The sequence below is a fragment of the Rhinoraja longicauda genome, chromosome 27 (genome assembly GCF_053455715.1).
Source record: "Rhinoraja longicauda isolate Sanriku21f chromosome 27, sRhiLon1.1, whole genome shotgun sequence".
Taxonomy (NCBI): Eukaryota; Metazoa; Chordata; class Chondrichthyes; order Rajiformes; family Arhynchobatidae; genus Rhinoraja; species Rhinoraja longicauda.
Window position 1 is genome coordinate 7,343,091 of NC_135979.1, and position 16,298 is coordinate 7,359,388.

A 16,298-nucleotide genomic window follows, 5' to 3' on the forward strand; every position below is an offset into this window, starting at 1 on the left:
TGAATAAATAGATAAATTAGTAAACGAACAGAGAAAGGAGACAGAAGATGAGGTGACCTTCAGTGGTTGAAGGCAGTGCTGAAGAGGTGAGACTTCAGTGATGTTTTGAATGTGGTGAGTGAGGAGGAGTCTCTGACGGTTTGGGGTAGTGAGTTCCATAGGGTGGGAGCAGCGATGGAGAAAGCCCTGTCCCCCCAGGATCTGATTTTGGTCCGGATGGGGGGGGGACAGGAGATTGGCAGCAACAGAGCGGAGGGTGCAGGTGGGAGTGTGCCTGTGGAGGAGGTCAGTCAGGTAGGATGTGTTGTACTTCGTGGTCCGGTAACTGTTGTACCTTTAGTGACTCTGGACGGACCACAAGTACACGTGTATAAAAGGTTACAATGCTGGAGCTCAATTCCAGGCTGTTTATTCCGTGGTCATCTGGATCCAGAGTGACCGCCTAATCACACCCATCACTTATATACACAGCCATACAAAGTAGTTCTTGGATACACAAAGTAGTCCCAGCAATATCACAACATCCCCCTTGCCTTATATATTACAACATCCCCCTTGTCTTATATAAAATTGTTTTCTTTACCATTCGAGGGCTAAAATATATTTAACAAGCAAAACCAAAACACCATTGCTATTTGCAAACAAAACCAATAACACAACTAAACACAATTGCTTTTTTCGCCATCATGGTGGTCACTCCTCTGCGGAATTTCACTCATCTCCGGGTGGTCACTCATCTCCGGGTGGTCACTCATCTCCGTGTGGTCACTCACCTCTGGGTGGTCACTCATCTCCGTGTGGTCACTCACTCCGGGTGGTCACTCACTCCATGTGGTCACTCCACAGATATATACATTTATATACAAAAACATCAAATATAATACATTAAGCTTTCATTACACAGATCACTACACAGGTCATTAAACACAAAATATTCATTTTGTTCCATATCTTCCCCTCAAGAAGACGTGCTGTGTAGATCAAACGTAGTGTAGGCTCTAGATGCTCCACCACCATGATTTGCCTGCCACTGTTGGCCTCCCACTGCTGGGCTGGCACTGCTGGGTTGGCACTGCTGGGCTCCCACTGCTGGGTTGGCACTGCTGGGCTCCCACTGCTGGGCTCTCACTGTTGGGCTGGCACTGCTGGGCTCCCACTACTGGGTTGGCACTGCTGGGCTCCCACTACTGGGTTGGCACTGCTGGGCTCCCACTGCTGGGCTGGCACTGCTGGGCTCCCACTGCTGGGCTCCCACTGCTGGGCTGGCACTGCTGTAATCGCGGTGCGCTGGCCCCGCCCACAAGTGCTCCCCGGCAGCTGCCGTTCAACTTTTCGAACACGCTGCCGCTGGCCCCGCCCACAGGTGCTCCCTGGCCCCGCCCACAGGTGCTCCCGGCAGCTGCCGCTCAAATTCGAACGCTCTGCCGCTGCCTCGGGCCCAGGGCCGTCCCGACTCTACGGTCGACGCGCCTGGGTAAGTACGCAGTGCCTCGGCCTTACCGGCCGCTGCACCTCCGCGGGTGGTCGGTCCCTCCAGTCGCCGCACACCTCCGTGGGTGTCGGTCTCCTCCAGGGCTCTCCCGGTCGCCGCACACCTCCGTGGGTGTCAGCCTCCCCCGGTCGCCGCACACCACCGTGGGTGTCGGTCTTCCCCGGTCACCGCACACCTCCGTGGGTGTCGGATCTCCCGGTCTCCTCCGGTTGCCGCACACCTCCATGGGTGTCGGTCTTCCCCGGTCACCGCACATCTCCGTGTGTGTCGGGTCTCCCGGTCTCTCCCCCGCGAAGCAGTCGCAGGCTTCTAATCTCGGGCCTACACAGGTGCTGGGGCGCGACGTGGGCCTACACGCACCTCCCCCAGCAGCTTGCAGCGTCACGTCGGCAACTCGGCGCCGACTACTGAGCAGGTAACTATACCAACTCACACTGGCTCTGTCGGGATGCACTCCAAACGTCCCGTACCGAGCTGGAAACTTTTCTTTTGTTTTGTTTCCCTTCAGGGCTTTTTTTTCTTCTTTTTTTTCTTCTTTTTAACCTTTTCTGCTCGGGCATGCTTCATTCCCTCCCTAGGCGAAACACCAAACCGCTGCCACCATGTTGTTCTTCGTGGTCCGGTACCTGTTGTACCTTTGTTGTGACTTTGGACGGACCACGAGTGCACATGTTTAAGATGTTATCATGGTGGAGCTTGTACTCCAGGCTGTTTATTCCAAGGCCGCCTGGATCCAGAGTGACCGCCTAATCACACCCATCACTTATATACACAGCCATACAAAGTAGTTCTTGGATACACAAAGTAGTCCCAGCAATATCACAACAGGATGGGGCCAGGTTATGGAGGGCTTTGTAGGTCATGAGGAGGATTTTGTATTGGATTCTCTGGGGGATGGGGAGCCAGTGGAGTTTGTAAAGGACGGGGGGTGATATGGTTACGGATCGGGGAGTGGGTGAGTAGACGGGCAGCGGAGTTTTGAATGTATTGAAGTTTACTGATGATTTTTGAGGGTGAGCCATAGAGGAGGCTGTTGCAGTAGTCCAGACGGGAGGTGATGAAGGCGTGGATGAGGGTTTCTGCAGCTGTGAAGGAGAGGGATGGACGGAGACGGGCAATGTTTTTGAGGTGGAAGAAGGCTGTCTTTGTGATGTGTTTGATGTGTTTGTCGAAGGAGAGGGTTTGATCAAAGATGATTCCAAGATTCCGGATGTGAGGGGAGGTGGATACTGGGAAACCATCAATATTGAGGGTGAAGTTGTGGGTGGATTTGGTGAGCGTTTTTGGACCAATGATGATGATTTCAGATTTGTTGCAGTTGAGTTTGAGGAAATTTGATTGAAGCCAAGATTTTATTTCAGAGATGCAGTTTGTCAGTGTAGAGTGTGTGGTGGTGGAGATTGACTTGGTGGAGATGAGGAGCTGGATATCATCGGCGAAGCAGTGGAAGTTGAGACCATGACGGCGGATTAATTGACCAAGGGGGAACAGGTAGAGGATGAAGAGGAGGGGGCCAAGGACTGAGCCTTGGGGGATACCTTGTGGGGATATGACAAAGATATGACATTGTGGGGATTACAGAGACGTGGCTGCAGGAGGATCGGGCCTGGGAACTTAATATTCAGGGTTATACGTCCTATAGAAAGGACAGGCAAGTGGGCAGAGGCGGTGGGGTAGCTCTGCTAGTGAGGGATGAAATTCAGTCCCTTGCGAGGGGTGACGAGGTAGAGTCACTGTGGATTGAGTTGAGGAATTGTAAAGGCAAGAAGACACTAATTGGTGTTATCTACAGACCCCCAAATAGTAGCCCGGATGTAGGGTGTAAGATGCAGCAGGAGTTAAAACTGGCATGTAAGACAGGTAATGCCACTGTGGTGATGGGGGATTTCAATATGCAGGTAGACTGGGAAAATCAGGTTGGTTCTGGACCCCAAAAAAAAGAGTTTGTAGAGTGCCTCCGAGATGGATTCTTAGAGCAGCTTGTAATGGAGCCGACCAGAGAAAAGGCAATTCTGGATTTGGTGTTGTCCAATGAACCAGATTTGATAAGAGAACTCAAGGTAAAGGAACCGCTTGGAGGTAGTGATCATAATATGATTAGTTTTAATCTGCAATTTGAGAAGGAGAAGGTTCAATCGGAAGAGTCAGTGTTGCAGTTGAACAAAGGGGACTATGAAGGCATGAGAGAGGAGCTGGCCAAGGAAGACTGGAAAGGGATCCTAGCAGGATTGACGGTGGAACATCAATGGCAGGAATTTCTGGGCATAATCCGGAAGACGCAGGATCATTTCATTCCAAAAAGGAAGAAAGATTCTAAGGGGAGTAGGAGGCAACCATGGCTGACAAGGGAAGTTAGGGATGGAATAAAACTAAAAGAAAAGATGTATAACACAGCAAAGAGTAGCCGGAAGCCAGAGGATTGGGAAACTTTCACAGGACAACAGAAGATAACAAAACAGGCAAGACGGGCTGAAAAGATGAAGTACGAGAGGAAGCTGGCCAAGAATATAAAGAAGGACAGTCAAAGCTTCTTTAGATATGTTAAGAAAAAAAGAGTAGCAAAGTCAAATGTGGGTCCCTTGAAGGCAGACACGGGTGAAATTATTATGGGTAACAAGGAAATGGCAAATGAGTTGAACAGGTACAAACAATCTTCCAGATGTACTGGAGGACAGAGGATCTAGGGGTTAGAGAAACTGAATGAAATTTTCATTAGGCGAGAAATAGTATTGGGTAGACTAATGGGACTGAAGGATGATAAATCCCCAGGGCCTGATGGTCTGCATCCCAGGGTTCTCAGGGAGGTGGCTCTAGAAATAGTGGACGCATTGGTGATCATTTTCCAATGTTCAAAAGATTCAGGATCAGTTCCTGTGGATTGGAGGATAGCTAATGTTATCCCACTTTTCAAGAAAGGAGCGAGAGAGAAAACGGGGAATTACCCCAGTTAGCCTGACCGGTAGTGGGAAAGATGCTGGAGTCAATTATTAAACAGGTAATAACAGTGCATTTGGATAGCAGTAAAAGGATAAGTCCAAGTCAGCATGGATTTATGAAAGGGAAATCATGCTTGACTAATCTTCTGGGATTTTTTGATGACGTGACAAGTAAAATGGATGATGGAGAGCCAGTGGATGTAGTATCTAGACTTTCAGAAAGCTTTTGATAAGGTCCCACATGGGAGATTGATGACTAAAATTAGAGCACATGGTATTGGGGGTAGGGTGTTGACATTGATAGAAAATTGGTTGGCAGACAGGAAACAAAGAGTAGGAGTAAACGGGTCCTTTTCAGAATGGCAGGCAGTGGCGAGTGGAGTGCCGCAAGGCTCGGTGTTGGTGCCGCAACTGTTTACCATATATATTAATGATTTGGAAGAGGGAATTAGAAGCAACACTTACAAGTTTGCGGATGACACAAAGCTGGGTGGCAGTGTAAACTGTGAAGAGGATGTTAGGAGGTTGCAGGGTGACCTGGACAGGTTGAGTGAGTGGGCAGATGCGTGGCAGATGCAGTATAATGTAGATAAATGTGAGGTCATCCACTTTGGCGGCAGAAACAAGGAGGCAGATTATTATCTCAACGGAGTTAGGTTAGGTAAGGGGGAGGTGCAGCGAGACCTGGGTGTCCTTGTACACCAGTCACTGAAAGTTGGCGTGCAGGTACAGCAGGCAGTGAAGAAAGCTAATGGAATGTTGGCCTTCATAACAAGAGGATTTCAGTATAGGAGTAAAGAGGTTCTTCTGCAGATGTATAGGGCCCTGGTAAGACCACATCTGGAGTATTGTGTACAGTTTTGGTCTCCTAATTTGAGGAAGGACATCCTTGTAATTGAGGCAGTGCAGCGTAGGTTCACGAGGTTGATCCCTGGGATGGCGAGACTGACATATGAGGAAAGATTGAAAAGACTAGGCTTGTATTCATTGAAGTTTAGAAGGATGAGAGGGGATCTTATAGAAACATAAAATTATAAAAGGACTGGACAAGCTAGATGCAGGAAAAATGTTCCCAATGTTGGGCGTATACACTGGAATTTAGACTTGTATACACTGGAATTAGAAGGATGAGGGGGGATCTTATTGAAACATATAAGATAATTAGGGGATTGGACACATTAGAGGCAGATAACATGTTCCCAATGTTGGGGGAGTCCAGAACAAGGGGCCACAGTTTGAGAATAAGGGGTAGGCCATTTAGAACGGAGATGAGGAAGAACTTTTTCAGTCAGAGGGTGGTGAAGGTGTGGAATTCTCTGCCTCAGAAGGCAGTGGAGGCCAGTTCGTTGGATGCTTTCAAGAGAGAGCTGGATAGAGCTCTTAAGGATAGCGGAGTGAGGGGGTATGGGGAGAAGGCAGGAACGGGGTACTGATTGAGAGTGATCAGCCATGATCGCATTGAATGGCGGTGCTGGCTCGAAGGGCTGAATGGCCTACTCCTGCACCTATTGTCTATTGTCTATTGTCTATTGAGTCCAGAACCAGGTGCCACAGTCTTAGAATAAAGGGGAGGCCATTTAAAACTGAGGTGAGAAAAAACTTTTTCACCCAGAGAGTTGTGAATTTGTGGAATTCTCTGCCACAGAGGGCAGTGGAAGCCAAATCACTGGATGGATTAAAGAGAGAGTTAGATAGAGCTCTAGGGGAATCAAGGGATACGTGGAGAAGGCAGGCACGGGTTATTGATTGGGGATGATCAGCCATGATCACAATGAATGGTGGTGCTGGCTCGAAGGGCCGAATGGCCTCCTCCTGCACCTATTTTCTATGTCTATGTTTCTAAGGTTATTATACCACTGAGTGGGGGTGGGTTTGGTAGTTTTACTTCAAATGCTGTTAAGGACCCTGCACATTAACTATATATTCTCCCCTTACATTTGACCTCCCAAAGTGCATCCCCACACACATGGTCTCCACAAAGGCATGATACAATTAGAAGTTTAGCACTCCTTTGGTATTGTGCTGGGCCTTCAACATTTGTAAATGCTTGATCCAGATGTACATAGATACATAGACAAAAGGTGCAGGAGTAGGCCATTCGGCCCTTCGGCCCTTCGAGCCAGCACTGCCATTCAATGTGATCATGGCTGATCATCCACAATCAGTACCCCGTTCCTGCCTTCTCCCCATATCCCTTGATTCCATTAGCCCTAAGAGCTCTATCTAAATCTCTTTTGAATGTATCCAGTGATTTGTCCTCCACTGCCTTCTGTGGCAGAGAATTCCACAAATTCACAACTCTGGGTGAATTCCACAAATTCACAACTCTCTGGGTACATGAATCATAATACTATCTTTTTTTAAATTTAAACACAGCATCTTCATTGTAAATGTTATAAATGTTCACATTTTTAATGGCCGGTGTTCCATGGGTTGATAACCTATTTTTCAGCAATAATTGGTCTCCAGAGCTTCAGCTTGGAGGATAGATAAATATAAGAATGAAATAAAAATGGTTGCCAGCTTTTTTCATGTTAAGTTCTACCAGCTATTGCGAATAATTAATGAGAGGAAATTGTAAAGGAGTAAGTTCATTTGTAAAATTTATGTGGTATGTCATGAATAATAATTTACTGCTGTTCCACCCTCACTTTTTCCTGAACTAAGTATGTGTATATATATATATACTTAGTGCATATATATATAGAAGGGCAGCACGGTGGCGCAGCGGTAGAGGTGCGGCCTTGCAGCACCAGAGACTGGGTTTGATCCTGACTACGGATGCTGTCAGTACGGAGTTTGTACCTTCTCTCCATGACCTGCGTTGGTTTTCTCCGGGATCTCCGGCTTTCTCCCATTTTCCAAATACGTACAGGTATGTAGGCTAATTGGCTTTGTAAAATTGTAAATTGATCCTTGTATGTGTAGGATAGTGTTTGTGTGCGGGGATCACTGGTCAGCTGAACGACCTATTTCCGCGCTGAATCTCGAAAGTAAAGTCAGTTACAATTCCATTTTGATCAAAGGTGCCTCTTTTTACTCAAACTACACAAATAGGAGCTGCATCTGAGGCATTAAGGTTTACGTGAGGTCGAACACCATCGAAGTGTTATTCATTATCCAGTTTGTATCTGAGTTTATTTCCATTAACCTTTGTGCTATGTGGTGACATTGCCAAGCAACGGAGCAACTGCAGCATTACAGAGAATGTCAAAGCTCCAGGAAAAGAAAATGTAAGAAACCTGCTTGTATCTGAGAAAATCTCTGCATGGGCTGATTAAGACCCAGACAAAACAAAGATCTCAAGCTGGGATCCAAGTACTCCTGTAATGATGATTATCAATCATTGTGAGTTTTTCTCAGCAGTCCACCAGCTTCACTGCTGATAATCAGGGCAGCATTTCAGCTCTGAGTAATGAACAACGCGCAAGGTAGGCTTCTCCTTCAATAACCCAGAGTTATTTTGAGGAGAGTGTGTGGGGCGGGTGAAGAGAAGGAGAAGGCAGCCAGAGATCTCACCTTTTGTCATATAATCACAAGACGTAGGAGCAGAAATAGACCATTTGGCCCATCAAACCTTTATGGTATGGTAGGGTACATTATTTGTCAAATGTAGCGAGGTACAGTGAAATTCATTTTTGTACACAGTTCAGTACAAGTATCACGAAACATAAGATAGGCACAAAATGCTGGAGTAACTCAGCGGGACTCAGCGGGACAGGCAGCATCTCCAGAGAGAAGGATTGGGTGACGTTTCAGGTCGAGACCCTTCTTCGGCCTGATCTGTTTTTCTCTCAACCCCATTCTCCTGCTTTTGCCCATTGCCTTTGACACCCCTATTAATCAAGAGCCTATCAATTTCCACTTTAACAAATCTCAATGACTTGCCTCCACAGCCATCTGTGGCAATGAATTTCACATATTCACCACCTTCTAGGCATCTTGGTTGACGTAGGCAAGTTGGGCCAAAGGGCTGTTTCCATGCTGTATGTGTCCTTGACTATGCTTTTGAATATGCCAGAAAGATGTCAATGGGCCAATTGGCCTCCTTCACTGAATTCACTGGAATTGAATATTATATGTTAAGAAACATATAAAATTCTTAAGGGATTGGACAGGTTAGAAGCAGGAAAAAATGTTCCCGATGTTTTGGGGGAGTCCAGAACCAGGGGTCACAGTTTAAGAATAAGGGGCAGGTCACTTAAGACTGAGATGAGGAAAAACTTTTTCACCCAGAGAGTTGTGAATCTGTGGAATTCTCTGCCACAGAAGGCAGTGGAGGCCAATTCACTGGATGTTTTCAAGAGAGATACAGCTCTTCGGGCTAACGGAATCAAGGGATATGGGGAGAAAGCAGGAACGGGGTACTGATTTTGGATGATCAGCCATAATCATATTGAATGGCGGTGCTGGCTCGAAGGGCCGAATGCCCTACTCCTGCACCTATTTTTCATGTTTCTTTGCAATAAACATTCAAAGAATCTGTGACCTTTGTGAACCCAGTGCCTCCCCCAAGAAAGCCAAAATGACTTTGTCCACACAACTGAGATGCCATTAAAACGGTTCAAATACCATTAATTAGCATTTAATTGATAGTTTCATGAACAGAAGTCAGAGAATTAGCAGCCTGTAAAATGAAGGGGTGTTTTGCACTTTCATTACAGGAAACTCTGCAAACACAGGGTTTCAGCTCTCTCTGGATCTTTGCCCAGAATGTTGGCATTGATCACTCAACGTCTGATCGCAACACATTCAGCCGCCTGATGCTGGCCCTCACTTTGCTTGCTATTGGACTGACTGTGTCTCCTTGCTGTGTAGGAAGGAACTGCAGATGCTGATTTAAACCAAAGATAGACACAAAAAGCTGGAGTAACTCAACGCGACAGGCAGCATCTCTGGAGAGAAGGAATGGGTGACGTTTCGGGTCGAGACGTTTCGGGTCCCGCTGAGTTACTCCAGCTTCTTGTGTCTGTCTTTGAGTCTCCTTGCTTATGGTTTTCTGTCTGCATTAGACAGAGAGAAACGCAGAGAGACAAAAGACATTCACGTAGAGATCATGAAAGTGCTTGCATCTATCACCATCCAAACCGATGTGATAAATCCTGGGTAAACTCAGAATGGAGACCTGGACTGCTCCCAATCACAGTGCGGATGCAAACAAGAAGCCTTGTTTTTAATGTCTGAACACTCAACAGCATTAAATCAGGAGAGTGGTTGAAGTATATTTTTGGTTCTCTTGCTTGAAAGCACAAACCAGCAGACTTAGGAAATGCTCTTCCACTCCATTATCGAGCTTTTGAATGATCCCTCCACAAGCTAGGGTACTGTTCAATTCACCTCTACCCCATTGAGAACATTGGTCTTTGTCTATAGAAACGGTGCGGCACAGTGGCGCAGCGGTAGTGTGCGTTAAAGTACCAGAGTCCCGGGTTCGATCCTGACTACGGGTGTTGTCTGTACGGAGTTGTAAGTTCTCCCTGTGACCACGTGGGTTATCTCCGGGTGCTCCGGTTTCCTCCCACACTCCAAAGATGTATCGTTTTGTAGGATAGTTGGCTTCGGTTGGAAAAAAAGGTGTAAATTGTCCCTAGTGTGTAGGATAGTGCTAGTATACAGTGTGACTGCTGGTCTGCGCGGACTCGGTGGGCCAAAAGGCCTGTTGCCACGCTGTGTGTCTAAACAGATGCACTGTTATGCTGACAATTATATTCTGCACTGCCCTTTGCTCGGCCTATTATAGTTGAATTTGCACTGATTTTATTTATGTACTAGACCAAGTGGACCTGTTGGGCCCAAACCTCTTCTGCATTGGTGCAGCACCCCCTCCCCCCTCCTCCCTCCTCCCTCCTCCCTCCCCCCTCCTCCCTCCCCCCTCCTCCCCCCCTCTCCCCCTAGTAGATAGATTTTAACTTAAAAATGTGAATAACTTAAAAAATATAACACCGATTTCAATGAAACTTCTTCCATTAGCACCAAAGGGACGACGGTGAGTAAGGTGGGCCTAAAACTGCCACCCGATCGTGTACTGTTTTGCCTGTAGTTCAGGAACAAACAAACAAACAAACGAGAGTTTTAGTGTATAGATATAGATATCTGATCTGTTTGGATAGCATGCAAAAACAAAGCTTTTACTGTACCTCAGTACATGTGACACTAATGAACCTAAACTGTATCTAACCATGCTTTTATTCACAAAATGCTGGAGTAACTCAGCAGGTCAGGCAGCATCTTTGGAGGGAAGGAATGGGTGACGTTTCGGGTCGAGACCCTTCCTCAGACTGAGGAAGGGTCTCGACCCAAAAACGTCACCCATTCCTTCTCTCCCGAGATGCTGCCTGACCTGCTGAGTTACTCCAGCATTTTGTGAATAAAAACCTTTGATTTGTACCAGCATCTGCAGTTATCTTCTTATATTATATCTAACCATGCTTTATCTGATCTGGAAATGCACAACCCTGCCTCCAGTGCTCTCTGAGGAGAATTTTAACATACTCCTTTATTTTCATGGTGTTGTACAAACTCTGCTCTTCTATTTTACTGTACATGATCACCTTCCAAAGTGTTTTGTCATGATGTATTCATAGAGAACCATGAGGATACATTATTAGAAGTGACACATCTTCCTACGCTAGATTGGCATTTCCTTTATTTTGCAGCATTTGCCAGCACACAGACATTCCATTGTGACTAGAGTTATCAAACTGTTGAAACCCTCTGTATTGGAAGCATATTTCTCAACATACTTTCTCACTTGATGTGCGTAACAGATTAATGAGCTGTGGGATAAAACTGAGATCATTATACAATTTTTAAACCAACTTAATAAATTTAACGTGGCCCATGTCACACAGACAGAGGAAATAAAATAGAATTCAATTCACATAGCATCTATTACAAGGTTAGAGCATCTCAAAATCCATCAGAACCACCAAAGTGCCTTTGATATGTTGTATTGTGCAAAGTGCGGTGATCAATCTGTCTACAGTGAAGTTACATGAACTGTAATGTGATAATGAATGAATCATCTATTTCTGATGGTATTGTTGGAAGGGTGAATAATAGAACTTCCCAAATCTTCAAAACATCTCCCAGGAGATTATATTTGTCCATCTGAAAATTTTCCCATCCAGCTCTTCAGCTGAATGATGTTATCTTAGTTTAGTTTAGATTAGTTTATCATTGTCACATGTATCGAGGTACAATGAGAAGCTTTTGTTTGCATGCCAACCAGCCAAGGAAAAGACTAAACATGGAGACAGAGTGCTGGAGTGACTAAGCGGGTCATTTGCCCATGCATCCATGGGAGGAATATGGTTACACAGGACACTGCAGATGCCGGAATCGGGAACGGAAAAAAAATCCGCTGGAGAGGGATGAGTGAACCGGGGAGTCATGGAGAGTGTGGTGGTCCCTGTGTCGGGGAAAGTGTGGCTGATGAAGAAAGCAGTAATGCGGGGAATGGAGGAGATGAGGGTGAGGGTTCCATCAACCGCAGCAGAGAGGGAGCCAGATCTGTGTAGGACATTTCAGAAATCCTGGAGTTGAAAGCCTCATATCAAGAACAGACGCAGCGTAGACGGAAAAACAGAGAGAAAGAGACAACATCTTTGACATGCAAGAAGGTGGGAGGGTGGCGTAGCCTAGATAGATATCATATCATATCATCATATCATCATATCATATATATACAGCCGGAAACAGGCCTTTTCGGCCCACCAAGTCCGTGCCGCCCAGCGATCCCCGTACATTAACACTATCCTACACCCACTAGGGACAATTTTTACATTTACCCAGCCAATTAACCTACATACCTGTACGTCTTTGGCGTGGATGTGGATGTCATTGGATTTATAGTCAACGTCAGTGGGTAGGTTGTCTTCGGAAGATTGTCTTCTTGTCTTCTGGAGACAGCAAGGTCCAGAAAATGGAGAGAGGTATTGGAAATAGTCCAAGTGAATTTGAGGGTGAGGTAGAAGTTGGTAGTGAAGTGGATAAAATTGATGATTTTCACACAGGTGTGCAGGAGGCAGCCCAAATGCAGATGTCAATGCAGTGGAGAAAGAGTAGTGGAGTGATGCCAGTCTCGATTTGGAACAAGGACTCCACATCCACATTTGGACAGGTACATGGATAGGACAGGTTCAAACACCATCATCAAGTTTGCTGATGACACTGTGGTGGTGGGCCGGATCTCCGACAACCATGAGAAGGCCTACCGGGAGGAGGTGGCCACAGTTTAAGAATAAGGGGTAGGCCATTTAGTAACTGAGATGAGGAAAAACTTTTTCAGTCAGAGAGTTGTGAATCTGTGGAATTCTCTGCCTCAGAAGGCAGTGGAGGCCAATTCTCTGAATGCATTCAAGAGAGAGCTGGATAGAGCTGTTAAGGATAGCGGAGTCAGGGGGTATGGGGAGAAGGCAGGAACGGGGTACTGATTGAGAATGATCAGCCATAATCACATTGAATGGCGGTGCTGGCTCGAAGGGCCGAATGGCCTCCTCCTGCACCTATTGTCTATTGTCTATCTGGCACTCTGGTGTTGGGACAATAGCCTCCTCTTGAATATCAAAAAAACTAAGGAGCTGATTGTGGAATTTAGAAGGGCTCAACATCCAAGGACGTACACGCCACTTAAAATAAATGGGTCTACTGTGGATAGGGTGAGCAGTTTTAACTACCTGGGAGTCCACATCAAAGAGGATCTGACATGGACAACACACATTGCCGCACTGGTGGGTAAGGCAAAGCAGCGCCTTTACCACCTTAGACAGCTGAGGAAATTCAGAGTGTCTCTGAGGATCCTTCATTGCTTCTACTTTGGGGCTGTAGAGAGCATCCTGTCTGGCAACATTACAGTCTGGTTTGGGAACAGCTCTGCCCAGGACAGGAAGGCCCTGCAAAGAGTAGTGCGTTCGACAGAACGCACCATGGGAACTACACTCGCCCCCCTGCAGGACCTATACATCAGGAGGTGCAGATCCAGAACAAGCAAGATTATGAGGGACCCCTGCCACCCCAGCAACGGACTGTTCCAGCTGCTACGGTCAGGCAAACGCCTCCGCTGTCACGCTGTGAAAACGGAGAGGATGAGACAGAGTTTCTTCCCACAGGCCATCAGGATGGTTAACTTTTATAACACCAGGGACTAAATTTTGTCTTCTCTGTATTAACTTTAATTTATATGCTGTAACTGTAATTTTTGTTGTTGTTGCACAATCCGCAGGCATTGCCACTTTCATTTCACTGCACATCGTGTATGTGTATGTGACAAATAAACTTGACTTGACTTGACTTGAGATGGGCTAAACGCAGGCAGGTGGGACTAGTGCAGATGGGACATGTGGGTTGACGTGGGCAAGTTGGTCCCATGGGCCTGTTTCCACACTGTGTGACTCCATGACTAATTAGTTGGATCTATGTTCTAGAAAGAAGTGGACGGCGTGAGGTCTTGCTGATGGGGAATGGAATCTCTATTGAATATCTGCCCAGAGATTCTTTGAGCTAACTCAACCACCCATGTGGACAGATGGCCTGGGTCGCTATCAATCAATACTGCTGGCCAAATGCCATATTCCTTTCAGACTGACAAACATTCCTTACATCACCAGATACCAACTGTGTAAAGGGCAGGTGGTAAAAAAAGAACTTGACTCTGATGGTCATGATTTTCAGAACATTGGAACCTTCCAAAGTGCTTTACAGCCTGAGAATCTTGGAATCATCTTTGATCAAACCCTCTCCTTCGACAAACACATCAAACACATCACAAAGACAGCCTTTTTCCACCTCAAAAACATTGCCCGTCTCCGTCCATCCCTCTCCTCCACAGCTGCAGAAACCCTCATCCACGCCTTCATCACCTCCCGTCTGGACTACTGCAACAGCCTCCTCTATGGCTCACCCTCAAAAATCATCAGTAAACTTCAATACATTCAAAACTCCGCTGCCCGTCTACTCACCCACTCCCCGATCCGTGACCATATCACCCCCGTCCTTTACAAGCTCCACTGGCTCCCCATCCCCCAGAGAATCCAGTACAAAATCCTCCTCATGACCTACAAAGCCCTCCTTAACCTGGCCCCATCCTACCTGACTGACCTCCTCCACAGGCACACTCCCACCTGCACCCTCCGCTCTGCTGCTGCCAACCTCCTGTCCCCCCCCATCCGGACCAAACTCAGATCCTGGGGGGACAGGGCTTTCTCCATCGCTGCTCCCACCCCCTGGAACTCACTACCCCAAACCGTCAGAGACTCCTCCTCACTCACCACATTCAAAACATCACTGAAGTCTCACCTGTTCAGCACTGCCTTCAACCACTGACCGTCACCTCACCTTCTGTCTCCTTTTTCTGTTCGTTTACTTATTTATCTATTTATTTTCTTCTCTATGTTCTAGTAATCCCTGCAAAGTGTCTTTGAGTGTTTGAAAAGCACTATATAAATGTAATGCATTATTATTATTATTATTACCGCACGGTAGCGCAGCGGTAGAGTTGCTGCTTTACAGCGAATGCAGCGCCGGAGACACAGGTTCGATCCTGACTACGGGTGCTGCACTGTAAGGAGTTTGTACGTTCTCCCCGTGACCTGCGTGGGTTTTCTCCGAGATCTTCGGTTTCCTCCCACACTCCAAAGACGTACAGGTATGTAGGTTAATTGGCTGGGTAAATGTAAAAATTGTCCCTAGTGGGTGTAGGATAGTGTTAATGTACGGGGATCACTGGGCGGCACGGACTTGGAGGGCCGAAAAGGCCTGTTTCCGGCTGTAGATATATGATATGATATGATATGATTAAGAAGTACTCGAAGACCCGTATTCACCTCAGTAATGTGGTGAACTAGGCATGTCCCAGAACAACCACCGATAATGAAGAGATTATCTGTTTTTATGCATTACCCTGTCAGGGATTCTGTCAGGCCAGCATACTGGGAAGAAGTCTTGTGGTCTTGATTGAAATGATGCCATAGGACCTCTCAAGGCCACCTGCTGATATGTTTTATAATGTCAGATTTGAAAATTGAGCTTCTGTTTGTTTCTATAAATGGAGTAGGTTAAAATGAAAACGAACCTGCACTTAATATAGAAATCCCGGCCAGCATTTGCTTCTGTCCTTATTTTCCTCTGTAGTTTGCAAATCTTTCAAATGCTTTCGTCACCTTGTTTGGTTCTTCTGCTGATTTTTTTCCCCACCTACTTTTGCCTCTGTCAGGTTTGGAGGGCATGTTAAACGCCTTGAAAAAACTCCTATTCCTTTGCAATAGACTTGCAATTGGATCTTCATCTAGAACGCAAGGTTGTTCCATAATTGCAACGTAACATGAACCGAGAAACATTTCTGATGCTATTTTAGAACATTCAGCTTCTGTAGCTTGCAAAAGATATTTTTAATTAGCATATCATATAAAGAAACCAAATGGAAGATGAAATCTATAATTATTTTGATGGTTCTTTTTCAAATGTAATATTCCAAAGTGATTCGTTCAATTATCAAAAACAATAGGTTTAGTTTGATAGAGGTGTAAAAGATCACGAGAGGAATAGATAGGGTAAATGCACATAGTCTTTTACCCAGAGTTGGGGAATCAAGAACCAGAGGACATTGGTTTAATGTGAGGGGAGAAAGATGTAGTAGGAACCGGTATAATGGGTGCAAATCTTGCTCTCTAGTTTTGAATTAAGTGAGGATTCTAAATTAATCTTTCCTTTGGCAACATGTACAGCATGTGCTGGCCCAACCAACATCACCCATCCTTTTAATGTTCTTTTTCTTCAAACACTCTCCTGACAGGGCAGTATAGGGACAGGCCCTTTGTCCCACAATGTCTGTGCCTAACATGATGCCAAGATAAACTACTCTCATCTGCCTG

At 46.1% G+C, this 16,298-nt stretch overlaps 2 protein-coding genes across 2 annotated transcripts in view; one reads left to right on the top strand and one right to left on the bottom strand.

The window, feature by feature from the left end:
• LOC144606726 (cAMP-dependent protein kinase inhibitor alpha-like) overlaps nucleotides 1–16,298 on the top strand; it is a 692,291-nt gene that overhangs the window by 559,175 nt on the left and 116,818 nt on the right. The window lies entirely within an intron of this gene.
• Nucleotides 1–16,298, bottom strand: part of LOC144606621 (serine incorporator 1-like) — a 129,967-nt gene that overhangs the window by 23,236 nt on the left and 90,433 nt on the right.